The 14986-nt window shown below is 37.6% G+C and overlaps 1 non-coding gene across 1 annotated transcript; it reads right to left on the bottom strand.

Annotated features, from left to right (window-relative positions):
- Positions 1-7442: 7442 nt before the first annotated feature.
- On the bottom strand, positions 7443-7549 carry LOC127133181 (small nucleolar RNA R71). Its single transcript, XR_007807173.1, has one exon. It is a non-coding gene; the product is annotated as a small nucleolar RNA R71 (small nucleolar RNA).
- Between the last annotated feature and the right edge of the window lie 7437 nt (positions 7550-14986).

The raw sequence follows: 14986 nt of genomic DNA, 5'->3' as shown, positions 1-14986 counted from the left end.
TGTGTATGCATCGAAGGGGTACCGCCAGAGATGAGTTCACGACTCATGCTAGAGTAATTGGGTTGTGTTTGAGTTGTTGGAGGGCGACCGAAACGATTGAAGGGAGACATTGATGTGAATGATGCGTCGAGGAAAGGTTGAAATGATTGTTGTGGTGTTTGGTAGACATATGGTTGTTGAAGGTTTTGATTTTGAGATGTTTGGGCTTCTTGGCTATGGTAGGAGAAGGGACGATTGGTGTTAAATGATCATTGAATGTTTTGGCTAAGGCGGCTATGATAGGGTGATGTGTTGGATGCATAGAACTATTGGGTCTCTTGATGATGGTCTAGTTGTTGTTGGTGGTACGTGGTATGCTCTTGGTATTGTGGTTAGGTGTATGGCATGTTAAGGTTGTATGTTTGTGTGTTTGTGGATCGGAAATTTTGATGGATAGGGGGTTGTGAGTAGCCGGCCTGACAATGTTGTTAGGGGTTAGATGTTGAGCCTTCTGGTGTGTAAGTTTCCTGGCGTGGATCGTATAGGTACATATCCTCGGTGATGAACTCAAATCCAATCGATCTGTTGATTTCATATGAATAACTCTGCTGATTTCACCGTGAAACACACTGATTCGAGAAGGTACGTCATCGAATGTCGTAACATACTTTGCAAGTTTCGGTTGGCTGCGTCTCACAAAAAAAGAAGTGACTCTTGGGAGATAGCTTCTATAGACCCACCGCACAGTTGCATTGCAGCTAATGTTGAACTAGATCACCGTAAATTAAGCGCTACATTGATATGTCAAGACATTTTGCCGCTTGTTAACAAAGACTCATCAGTGAAGGTGAGTATAATAATATCTCATATCGTCACAAGATATAATTATACTCCATCTTACAAGAAAGCGTGGATTGCAAAGACAAAGGTTGTTGAACATGTATTCAGAAACTGGGAGGATTCATACAAAGAATTGTCACGGTTTTTGTGGACCCGAAAAACATACGTACCAGGAACTGTTGCAATTATGGAGACATTTCCAGCATTTACGCCAGACGGAACCTGTGTTGCTGGAAATAGAATCTTTCATAGCCTCTTTTGGGCATCCGAATCGTGCATCATAGGTTTTGCGTTCTGCAAACCTATTATTCAAATTGATGGAACATGGTTATACAACAAATACAAGGGTACTTTGCTTATGGTTGTTGCACAAGACGGCAACAATAATGTCTTTCCCATTGTCTTTGCTCTGGTTAAAGGTGCAATCGTTGGTGGTTGGGGTTTCTTCCTTCGACATCTCAGAACACATGTCACTCCACAAGCCAATCTCTATTTGATTTCAGATAGACATGCTTCCATTGAGAGTGCTTACAATAACCATGATAACGGATGACATGATCCTCCTTCTACCCATGTTATTGCATTAGACATATCGCACAAAACATCATATGTGCAATTAAAGATAAGAACCTTTCCAAAAAAATGTTGAATGTAGGGTATGCTCTAACTCAACCGTCATTTCAACATTACCATAATGAAATTAGATTGTCTAATACAGATGCAGGAATATGGGTGGATAACATACCTGTAGAACAATGGATAAGGGCATTTGATAGAGGCTATCGATGGGGCCACATGAAAACAAACCTTGTGAATGCATGAACGACGTATTCAAAGACATTAGAAATCTACCAATAACCGCTTTGGTCAGAACAACATATTTTAGGTTGACTTCTACCTTCACAACCAGAGGTGAAAGATGGAGTGCAGTGTTAATGTCGGGTCAAATATTTAGTGAATGTTGTATGAAAGTGATGAAAGAGGAAATTATCAAAGCTAGCACACACGCGGTTACAGTCTTTGACCATCATAAGCAAAATTTCAATATACAAGAAACAATGGACCACAATGAGGGGAGGCCAAATTTATCCTATGCTGTCAAACTAAACAGAAGTTGGTGCGATTGTGGAAAGTTCCAGGCCTTCCGTATTCCTTACTCCCATGTCATTGCGGCATGTGCACATACTCTCCAGGACACTTACAACCATCTATCTGATGTTTACAAGGACATTACCGTCATGAACGTGTATAACAAAAGCTTCTCAGTGCTACCAATGGAGGAATACTGGCCTCCATATGAAGGTGACATAGTTTGACACAACGATGAGATGCGAAGAAAGAAAAAAGGACAACCAAACAACACGCGTGTTAGAACAGAAATGGATACGACTGATAAAATGATAATATTATGTAGTATTTGTCGTCAACCAGGACACAATAAGAACAAATGTCCCAATCTAGGAGCAACATCTGCATCATAATCTTTTTGTAACCTTGGATTTTTATAACCTTGGATTTTTATATATCATTAACCTTTTGTTACAACAAGGTTAACAACAAACATCACTACAACATAAGCAAACTTAAAACAGAACATTTCCAACTGATTACAACAATCAAACTGATGTCATCTCGTCCAAACATCATTTTCCTAGCATCTTTATCAGTTTTGACTCACACCCATCCAAATATACTATCGAGTCTCTCAACACTTATAATTTTTCCCCTTCTGGTATTTTTTCATCTACCAATGAACCAACTCCCTCTTCAGTTGATCAAAACTACAAATGTTCCAGAAGAGCATCAACGTTGGAGGCTTGTCTCTCGAATAAATCACTTTTCCATAGCGGCGACGAACACCAAACATGTTTGCAATATGATGAAATGAGATGTGGAAAAATGATTCACACAACACCTCTATTTATAACAAAAAAAATTGCACATTACACTGAGGCGTCAGACCAATTGGCGCCTCCTCTTCTAAATAACACACGGGCGTCAATTGGATTAGCAACACCATGTGATGTAGCCAATCCAATTGGAGCCTTCACTTAAAGTTTAAGGGTAGGCGCCAATTGGTCTAGCGCCTATGCCTTACGTAATTTTTTTTTGAAATTGGGATAGTTTGAGAATTTTTTTGAAAACAGAGTTATTTTGAGATTTTTTTTTTTAAAAACAGGGGTATTTGAATAAAAATTTCAATTTAGTCTTTAAAATATCATGAAAAATAAATTTATAGTCCCTTAACCTTTTTGTATCATAAATATTCAACCTTTTTTTATTCTCTAATCTACAATCTCCTTCCTAACTACTTCATTTTTGAATTGCACAAAACTATAATATATGTATGTGTTATAGAACTACTGAGAAATTATCAAATTTTTAGACTATTTAGATAACTGTAGTTAGTCGGTCTCTCACATTTTTTAGACTATGTATGTGTTGTGAATTAGGTGGAAGTGTCTCTCGCTCGCTATAGGTGGAAGTGTATCTCGCTCCTTCTCACTTGTTAAGAGACTCAAGAAAGAAAAGCTATTGTTGTTATTGATTGTTTGTATGATTTTTTAATTTTGTTTTGTTTGGTCAATGGGTTAGGATTTAGAGAGAAAATTTTGAGATATGGTTTTTTGAGGTATAGTTTGTTGTTTTTTGGATGGAGATTGTTTAGTTTTTTTATCTGTTTCGAATATTAAACCTGTAGAAGTATATTGAAAAAAAGAATATTATCTGTAGCGATTCTGTTATTCAAAATGATCTACAATTGTGGCCATTTAAGGTTGTTTCTGGAATTGATGACAACCCTATGATTGTTGTTAATTTCAAAAAAGAAGAAAAGTTATTTGTTGCAGAGGAAACTTCAGCAATGATTCTTACGAAGATGAAGGAGATAGCAGATAAATTTTTGGATTCAAAGGTTAAAGATACATTAATCACTATGTCTACTTATTTCAATGATTCTTAGAGAAAATCCACTAAAGACGTTGGTGTCATTGCCAGACTCAATGTCATTTGGATCCCAATGAACCAACTACTGTGGAAAGTTGTCTTATTAATGCTAAAATCGATAAGAAAAATATAGATGATGTTGTTCTTGTTGGTGTACTACTACAAATAAACCTATTTCACATATGACACGAAGGGGATATAACATCGGTTACACATGCGAGGTAACGAAGGGCGACATGAAAACTTGCCACTTTACCCCTCAGTTTTTAAATAACCATGGGGGAAAGTGACACTGGTCATGAATTCGATCCCCAACAACTGCATTTTTTGGATTTTCAAAACGGTGCTACTTTCTACCTCGGTTTTTAACAATAACCGATGGGTAAAGTCATATTTACAAAATATTATTTGTAACTTTTTTGTTTTGTTTTAATCTTCAAAACATCAAATTTGTTGACAAATTCTTAATCTTCTTCATGATCATCATCAACAACACTAATAACAACAACAACAAATATCAATTTAATCCTTAAACATTAAATCTTAACAAAAACAACAACAAAATCCATAGAATCTTTAAAATTAAACCTCAACAACAACAAAAACAACAACAACAACAACAACAACAACAATAACAACAACAAATAAATAAAATCAATAGAATCGTTAAATTCTAAATTTCAACAACAACAACAACAATATTAAACATTTTACTTGATACGATTACAACTAACATTAATAGGTTACTTTCATGTTTTCTTAACTAAAGTTAAACATTTTTAATAAGAATTACTAGAGAAAATGTTACGTTAAGAAACTAACCATGAAATATTTTCATACTCTTACTCTCATTATTATTGTTTTCAATATGTTAAGTTTAAATTGCAGCATTTTGCATCCAAGATGGATAGTTGTGGCATTCACATTTTGATTGACTAATGAGTGTTTCACGTGGATCACTAATGTTTTATGTGGATGGATGATTTGACAATGTCTTAACCATTTTTACTTTATAAATGGATGACAAAATTCACTCCTTAATTTTTTCATCAAATTGGTAATAAATAAATAAAATAAAATAAACATATGCTACTTTACTCCTCGATTTTCAGCAAAATTGAGGTAATAAAATTTTAAAAAATAAATTAAAAGATGATAAAATGTAGTTGTTGGGATTCGAAGAGGTGTCCTCTAAATAATTTAGCCATCGGTTTTAAAAAAAACCTGAGGTAATAAGTCATACAAAAATTTAAAGGTGATAAAATATAGTTGCTGGAATTCGAAAACATGTCCTTGATAACATGAAATAATATCACATTCTAGGACTCGATTTAATTAAATTATATTATTATTCACTTAAATTTATTTCATTTTATTCGATACTACTTGGTATTTTGCTTTCTATTTATCTCAGGTAGTTTATTTGAAGCACAAGTGAAAAAGAAAGAAAAGGAGGTGCAAAAAGAAATGAAAAGAAGCAAATTCCACCAAGCCAAGGCCCAGCCCAAAAGCACAGGCGTTGCGCCTGTGACGAGCGCCACACAAGGTGTGACGAGCGTCACGCCCTGCCTACTTGTGTTACGAGCGTAACACATGGTGTGACGGACGTCACACCATTCTCCTATATTTTTGGCTTCAGAAGCGCAACAGAGGCACGTTGAAGCCTATTGTTACACTTGACTATTGGAACGTGAGGATTTTTACACGGAAAGCCTTTGGAAACCGTTACAAAAAGTGAGCAATATAAATAGTGGCTTTTGGCAAACCCTGCAAGCTCTCTCCGCCGTCTCTCTGCTTCGTTCAATTTTTCTCTTCCAGCCGTGCAAGCATACCATTACCTTTTTACAGCTTTTGCTTTATTTGCAATTTTTTATTTTCTTTTCCAGCAATTCCTTTAAGCACTTAATTAATTTTTCACACAATAGTTTCTACACCGGAAACTATTGTGTATCTTTTACCGGATCTAACCTTACGTTAGACCCTAGGTTTTTTTTATTCCTTCATTTTTTTTATTTTCCCGTCCGATTGAAGAATTCAAGAACAAATCCAACCGGTCTGTGGTGGAGTGTTCAAGACTGCTATTAATTACTCAGGTTCTTTAATTATTGTTTGAATTTATATATGCCCTGCTTTATTGTTTATTTATATTATTTGCCTGAGATGGATTTATTTATGCATTGTTTAGGTCTCTTTAACATGTCCGGCTAATTTATTTAGGTATCGGTATGTAAAGTAAGCGGAATGAAGGAATCAAAACTAAGTTGGTTAAATTACGTTTAAAAATAAAGTCACTCTTTTTATGGTCTCAATTTACAGGTTTAATAACAAAGTTTTTGTACGAGAGTAAAAGACATAAAGAAGTTAAATTCAATAGAACGAGAGTTTGAGTTTTTAACTGGACATAGTAAATTGAGGATTAATTCTAGATCAGAGCGAAAGCAATTTTTAGAGTTAATTAAATTCTGATCTTTTTCAAAAAGTATTTTTAAAAGTTAAATGTGAGGACGAGAGTTAAGCATTTGAATTTAATTATATAATCTAAGTCAACAGAGCGAGAGTTTGAGACGAGGGTGTTTAAACGATTAGTGTTTTCTTAAAAAGAGTTTCTATAGATTCTGTTGTTTTCAAAAAGTGATTTTGGACTTAACCAATAAGTGACAGCTGCGTTAATATAAAGTCATAGTCTATTCAACAGAGCGAGAGTTTGAGAAAAGACTTTTAATCAATAGTATTTACTGAAAAGATTTATTTTAAAAAACCAAGAAAACCAACGAAGATTTAATTCCCTAATTACGACGAACTACATACCGATATCCGCTTAATTGATATTTAATCTATATCTTATTTTAGTTTTAACTTTTCCCTCGAACAATCAAAGTATCATCCGCCTTAGCTTTACGAAGTAACCTTAGATAACGGTATATCGATTCATAAGTCCCTGTGGGATCGATATCTTTTAAAACTACGCGATAGAACTGTGCACTTGTAGTTTGTACCCCAAATTCGACTCATAAAGTCGCGATCAAGTTTTTGGCGCCGTTGCCGGGGACTTTTATTTAGTCGATATCGTAACTCTTCTGTTACGCTGTAGAGACTAAGGCTTATTTTTATTTTTATTTCTTTCGTTGATTTGTATACCACACACTCGCTCACAAGGCGAGCCGTTCTACTTACGAATCAACGACATCGAACTATATCTCCGACTCTTATGACGAATTCGTGAATATCGTGCTGCAAACAATCTCCCTCCTATTGCAATTCCTGATCTCAAAAATCTTCTTCCTTCACCGATAACCGAGATGGCAGAACCAGCTCGTGCTCTTCGAGATTACGCCGCTCCATCGCAAGATGAGCCACATTCGAGTATTGCTCCGCCCGCAATCGAAGCAAACAACTTCGAACTTAAACCTTCACTGTTGCAAGCAGTGCAACAGAACCAATTCTCTGGAAATCCTACCGAGGATCCAAACCTTCATTTATCCGTATTTGTCCAATACGCTGATACTGTTAAAGCTAATGGTGTCACTTCAGAGGCAATTCGACTTCGTCTCTTTCCTTTCTCGTTAAGAGATAGCGCTAGAAGATGGCTTCAGTCTCTTCCTTCCAACTCAGTCACCACATGGAACGAGTTGAAGAAAGTCTTCCTTGCCCGATATTTTCCGCCGAGCAAAACAGCTATGTTAAGAGTCCAGATAAATGGATTTAAACAGAAAGATAACGAGTCTCTTTTCGAAGCATGGGAAAGATACAAAGACATGATGAGACTTTGTCCACACCATGGTTTAGAGGACTGGTTAGTGATTCATACCTTCTATAATGGTCTCTTGTACAACACGAGGTTAACAATAGACGCCGCCGCAGGTGGTGCACTTATGAACAAACCTTACGCTGATGCTTATCAACTTATCGAGAGCATGACCCAAAACCACTATCAGTGGGGAAGCGAAAGAACAATGGTAGAAAAACCTCAGGCGAAAAGTGGCATGTACGAGATAAGTAACCTTGATCATGTTAATGCAAAAGTGGATGCTCTGGTCCAGAAAATTGAAAGTTTAAATGTATCACCTCCAGCCACCGTGGTTGCCATAACTCAAAATTGCGAAGTCTGTGGAATCCAAGGTCACACTCCTGCAGATTGTCAGCTCCTAACAGGAATCCAAGCAGAGCAAGTAAACTATGCTCAAGGAAATCCCTACTCGCATACCTATAACTCCAACTGGAAGAATCATCCTAATTTTTCATATAAGAGTAATAATGCCTTATACGCGCCTGGACAAGCTCCAAATCAAGCCCCAGCTATACCTCCTGGATATCAAAAGCCGATCCCATCTACACCTAACAATAACGTTCCTAGGAAATCCAACTTGGAAATCATGATGGAGAACTTCATAGCTTCTCAACAGCAAACCAATAAAGATTTCTTAAACCAGAATGTACACACTGGCGAACAAATAAAACAACTAGCAAGTAAAGTAGATGCCCTGGCTACCCATAACAAAATGCTGGAAACACAAATATCACAAGTGCTCAACAACAAGCGCCTACTGCTGCCCCAACTGGTACATTTCCTGGACAACCCCAACCTAACCCGAGAAGCCACGCTCATGCAATCATACTAAGAAGTGGAACGGAAGTGGAAGGACCGTCTGATCCAAGGATAGAAAACCAAAACTCTAAAAAGTCAACTGAGGAAGAAAATAAACCTAAGGAAAAGGAAGAGAGTAATAAGGAAACCGTAGAAAAGAAAGAACCTTATGTACCTCCACCACCTTATAAACCACCTATCCCTTACCCTCAAAGGCTTATTAAAACCAAAGATGCGAGCCAATTTAAAAAATTTGTTGACCTACTGAAACAATTAAACATCACAATTCCTTTTACAGAAGCTATTACGCAGATGCCCTCATATGCTAAGTTCTTAAAAGAAATTCTTTCTAATAAAAGGAAACTTGAAGATAGCGAAACCGTTACACTCACTGCTGAATGTAGCGCTATAATCCAGAATATGCCTCCTAAACTTAAAGATCCAAGTAGTTTCTCTATATCCTATCACATAGGAAAATTTGTCATAGATAAAGCCTTATGCGATTTAGGAGCCGGTATTAGTGTTATGCCTTTATCCATATGCAAGAAACTTGAAATGGGAGAATTAAGACCAACTAAAATGTCTGTGCAACTAGCAGATCGTTCCGTTAGATATCCTGTAGGAATTCTTGAAAACATTCCCGTGCACATAGGTCAATTCTACATTCCAACCGATTTTATAATTATGGACATTAGAGAAGATGAAGTTACACCCATTATACTGGGAAGACCGTTCTTAGCAACTGCCGGTGCAATCATAGACGTAAAACGAGGACGACTCACTTTCGAAGTAGGAGAAGAGAAAATTGAGTTCATTCTTTCCCAATTTTTGAAAGCACCTGCAATAGAAGACACATGTTACTTCATGGATATCATCGATGAATGCATAAAAGACACAGAGTTAGAAAATGACAAATCATCTGACTATCTTGTAGAAGACAAACTTAACCAATGTTTAGCAATAACACCGGATCCTACGCAATGCCTTAAGAAACCAACCCTAGACCTGAAAACACTTCCCAAAAATCTAAGATATGAATTCCTAGACTTAGAACTTGAACGACCAGTGATAGTTAATGCAGACCTAGGAAAACTCGAAACAGAAAAACTCCTGCATATCTTAAGAAAATATCCAACCGCACTAGGATACAACATCACCGACCTTAAAGGAATAAGTCCTTCTATTTGTATGCACCGCATCATGCTAGAAGAAGACTGTAAAACTTCTAGGGAACACCAGAGGAGACTAAACCCGATCCTGAGTGAGGTAGTGAAGAAGGAAATAACCAAGTTATTAGAGGCAGGTATCATATATCCTATATCTGATAGCAAATGGGTTAGTCCGGTACACGTAGTACCAAAGAAGGGAGGTATAACAGTTATTGAAATTGAAAAAGGAGAAACTATAACTAAACGAATCGAATCGGGATGGAGAATGTCCATTGACTATAGGAAACTAAACAAAGCAACCCGAAAAGATCATTTCCCTTTACCATTCATTGACCAGATGTTAGAACGATTAGCAAAACATTCTCATTTCTGTTATCTAGACGGTTACTCAGGCTTCTTTCAAATACCAATTCATCCTGATGACCAAGAAAAGACAACATTCACGTGTCCTTTTGGTACCTTCGCTTATCGACGAATGTCGTTCGGCTTGTGCAATGCTCCTGCAACCTTCCAAAGGTGCATGATGGCGATATTCGCCGATTTTCTCGAAAACATCATGGAGGTATTTATGGACGATTTCTCCGTATGCGGACAAAGCTTTGAAGAATGTCTTGAAAACCTAGAAAGAGTTCTAGAACGATGTGTAAAAGTAAACCTAGTACTTAATTGGGAAAAATGTCACTTTATGGTACAAGAAGGAATTGTTTTAGGACACATCATCTCAAACAGAGGGATTGAAGTAGACAAAGCCAAAATAGAGGTAATCGAAAACCTTCAACCTCCGAAAACTGTGAGAGAAGTACGAAGCTTCTTAGGACATGCCGGTTTTTACCGACGATTCATTAAAGACTTCTCTAAAATAACTAAACCTTTGACCGGACTATTGATGAAAGATGCTGAATTCATCTTCGACAACAAATGTTTAGAAGCATTCCAAACGCTTAAACAAGCATTGATCTCCGCACCCATAATGCAGACACCAGATTGGAATGAACCATTCGAAATAATGTGTGATGCCAGTGATTACGCTGTGGGTGCTGTTTTAGGACAACGAAAGGATAAAAATCTTCACGTCATATACTACGCAAGTAGAACTCTAGATGAAGCACAAATGAATTACGCCACAACCGAGAAAGAACTTTTAGCAGTAGTATTTGCGCTAGATAAATTTCGTTCTTACTTGGTCGGAGCCAAAATAATCATTTACACTGACCACGCTGCTATCAAGTACCTCTTAACAAAAAAGGATGCTAAACCTAGACTCCTAAGGTGGATCTTGTTGCTACAAGAGTTCGATTTGGAAATCAAAGATAAAAAAGGAACTGAAAACGTAGTAGCAGATCACCTCTCTAGACTTGAAAACCTGGAACCGGAAAGAACATCGATCAACGATGATTTCTCATACGATAAACTTATAGCTACTTTGGAAGAAAATAAAGCTGATAAACAGGTAGAAACCACCTTAGCTATATCTGTTACACCATGGTACGCTGATCTCGTCAATTATTTAGCTGCCGGATTAGTCCCACCTAATTTATCCTACCAGCAAAAGAAACGATTCTTCTATGACATAAAACACTATTACTGGGATGACCCTTTACTTTTCAAAAGAGGCCCCGATGGTATTTTCCGTCGGTGTATACCCGAAGAAGAGGTAGAAAATATAATCCAGCACTGTCACTCCGCTCCTTATGGTGGACATGCAAGTACATCCAAGACCTGCTCCAAAATCCTACAAGCCGGTTTTTATTGGCCAAATATATGGAAGGATGTGCATGCGACTATCAAGAAATGTGATAGGTGCCAACGCACAGGAAACATATCTAGACGTGACGAGATGCCACAAAAGGGCATTTTGGAAGTAGAGATTTTCGACGTGTGGGGAATAGATTTCATGGGACCTTTCCCACCTTCTTTCGGTAACAAGTACATACTCGTAGCGGTTGACTACGTATCAAGATGGATTGAAGCTATAGCTTCTCCAACAAACGACACACGAGTAGTAACTAGACTCTTTAAGAATATAATATTTCCAAGATTTGAGGTCCCGAGAATAGTAGTCAGTGATGGTGGATCGCATTTCATATCTAAGATACTCGAAAAACTACTGTTTAAGTATGGTGTGAGACATAGAGTAGCAACACCTTACCACCCTCAAACCAGTGGGCAAGTGGAAGTGTCTAACAGAGAAATCAAACAAATATTGGAAAAAACAGTCGCCACCTCAAGGAAAGACTGGTCATTGAAATTACCAGAAGCTTTATGGGCATATCGAACCGCTTACAAAACTCCCATAGGGACAACCCCATTCAAGCTTATTTATGGAAAATCCTGCCACCTCCCGGTAGAATTAGAACAGAAAGCCTACTGGGCTATTAAAAATCTAAATTTAAACTATAAGGCCGCCGGTGAAAAGCGAATCCTTGATATAAACGAACTAGAGGAACTTCGACAAGACGCTTACGAAAATACCAGAATCTACAAAGAAAGAACAAAACAATGGCATGACAAGCGCATATCAAGGAAAATCTTCAAACAAGGCGATACAGTCCTGTTATTTAACTCTAGGCTAAAGTTATTCCCGGGAAAACTACGATCTAGATGGTCAGGTCCTTTCCAAATCACCAATGTCTTTCCCAGTGGAGCGGTAGAAATTAAAGGCAAATCTATGGAACCATTTACCGTAAACAGGCAACGTCTAAAACATTATCACTATGCAGAAAACAATGAAGATTCGCAAGTCTTGCACTTAGACGTAATGCCTCCAGACTTTATAGATTATATTTGATAGTTTTTATGTCGAGCTTGCGACATTAAACAAAGCGCTTAGTGGGAGACAACCCACAAATTTTTATTTTATTTTTATTTCTTCTTTAATTATTCTTTTTCTTTTAAATTCTATTTAGTATTCATTCTTAATTTACTTTAACTTATAAAAAATTTCTTTCTTTCGGCATTTGGCCAAATCCTGACTAAAACTCTTGTTTTTCCTTTCTCTAGCTAACACTAACCTGATGGGACAAATTGATCGTATGGGTATCAAATTCAGAGGGAAAGCTCAGAAACAAAAGTTTGAGGAACTAGCAGCGAGAGAGATGCTACCTAGTTTGTATATTGATGACTGGGCAATGACTGCCCTTGGACTAAGAGAGAGTGTCCTGTATTTGCTGAGTCAGATAGGGTGGGAAACCTCTCCTATCCGTAGACAATTCGTCACCTACCGGAGACTGACACTAGAATTCCTTAGCTCCCTGATCTATCTACCCAGCCATGGAAAAGGAATAAGTAGAGGTTTCAACCAGTTCAGAATGTTCAACATGGAGTATCAATTTAACATTCGAGACTTTACCAACCTTTTAGGTTTCCCTACCTCCCTTGATACATTCACAGTGAGCCAAGAAGAACTTTTTGAATATAGAGAACTTGAATACTTTTGGGGAAGCTTGACTGGAAATGACGATCCCGAGGAACATGAGTTTCTCTCTGGAGACATACATAACCCGGCCTTTCGTTACTTCCATAAGATCTTGACCCACACCTTATTTGGGAAGAAGTCAAACAGTACCTCGGTTTCACGTGATGAGCTCTTCATCATATTTTGTGCTTCCCATAACCGTCCAGTAAACGGTGCCACTTTTATGTTGGCAAATTTTGACCACCTTATCCAAGATGAACGAGCACCAATTCAAATAGGCAGATTGATAACCATGATTGGTAATGCTATCGGATTACGTCAACCTATGCTTGACCTAAGCCCTTTTTGTGGCATTGATACTATGAGTATACCTTTCCTCTTCAACACTATGTTTATAGCGAACCTAGGGCCTGAAGAGTTTGAGCTTATAATTAACAACCAAGTTCTTTGCCTATTCACCTTGCCTAGTCCGAGGACTAGTGTTCATAACCGCAGTAACTGGCTCTACAACCTGAACGGAACACCTTCTCCTGCTAGATCTACTGAATCCATCCAGGACTATGAGATTTGTGACGACCAGATCCCTTATGCTGAATCTGACCCTCAGACACCATCTAGTTATTATGATATTGACCCTCCTCCTCAACCTGTCCCGACCGAAGAGTCGGCAATACCCGATCTTAGACATCATATGCCCGGAGATAATTATAACACCATCATTCAAGCTTTGATGTCAGAACAGGACGCCCTCAGAGAAGAGCTAGCTAATATGGGACAAGAATTTCTGGGATACATGAGCACTATGACAAATCAATTCCACGAGTTGCTAAACCGTGTTAACTCCTTTGCTCCTCCGGCCAGAGATCCTGCAATTGGCTAGAAGTTGTTTTTCTTAGTTACTTAGTTTTAGTTTAGGCTATTCATTAGTTTTTACATTATTTTTAATATTAGTATTTGTTTTTCTTTCGCATGTTTGCTTTTGTCTTCCAATGTTACATTATGATTATTTTATGAAGCTATTGATTTATTTTACTTTATTATGGCTTATGCAATAGCTATCAATAATGCTCTCTACTGTTACTACCTACATCATTTATTAAAGATATATATATATATATATATATTATGAAAAGTAGAATAGCATGCAAGGCAATTTAAAATTATCACAATAGCAAAATAAAATAAAACATATGCATAACAAAATAACAACAATAAAATATAATGGTAAAAACAAAGTACGTTGCCAGAATGACTGTGTGACGAGCGTCACATAATCCATGACGGACGTCACACCGAGTTCCTGTCACGTCCGTAACACCCCTGTCACGAGCGTGACACCGTTTGGCTATGTGAACGTTACTAACCGTTGGGACACGACCGTTACACCACTTCACCTTTTTACCTTCCCCATTTATTCACATTTACCCACATTTATTTACTTTTCAACCACTCCCTGTCCAACTTCCAAATTTTTTCCTATAAATACCCACCATACCTTTCTTCATACACCACAAACCATTCTATAAAATACATTTCATCTTCTTACCTTCTACTTCTTTCAAACCACTTATCGATATGGCGGGCAACCAAGCTTTCGGAAATATCATCTTCCGATCCGAAGATGATAATTATCAAAGGGAGCAATTCGAGCGTTTCCAACAGCGAGGCGTCCAATCCACCAGGTACCCTGATTTAACTTATTTACAACAATTAGGATTACTTCAAGGTATAGAATGGATGCCCCGCCTTGCTGGTTTAACCTTTCTGTTCACTCACAATCAACCTACCTATCCATCCCTAACCTTAGAATTTTTAAGTTCCTATTCGTACAACACTCCCACCGGTGAAGACAAGTACTTAACCGGTACCGCAACCTTCTATTTGTTCAACACCGAGTACTCCCTATCCCAAAACCAATTGAGTACCATGCTATAGTTCCCCGTAGAAGGTCAAGTCCACCCGAGAATCCCTCTGAATTCCCAGTGGCACATACACGCCTTCGACCTCTTTAGGAAAATATCCGGTGTAGAAACCAACAACTGGGATGTGCTC

The sequence above is a fragment of the Lathyrus oleraceus genome, chromosome 3 (genome assembly GCF_024323335.1).
Source record: "Lathyrus oleraceus cultivar Zhongwan6 chromosome 3, CAAS_Psat_ZW6_1.0, whole genome shotgun sequence".
NCBI classification, from domain to species: domain Eukaryota; kingdom Viridiplantae; phylum Streptophyta; class Magnoliopsida; order Fabales; family Fabaceae; genus Lathyrus; species Lathyrus oleraceus.
Note: the sequence above shows the minus strand (reverse complement) of the source record. Positions and strands in the feature narration are given on the sequence as shown.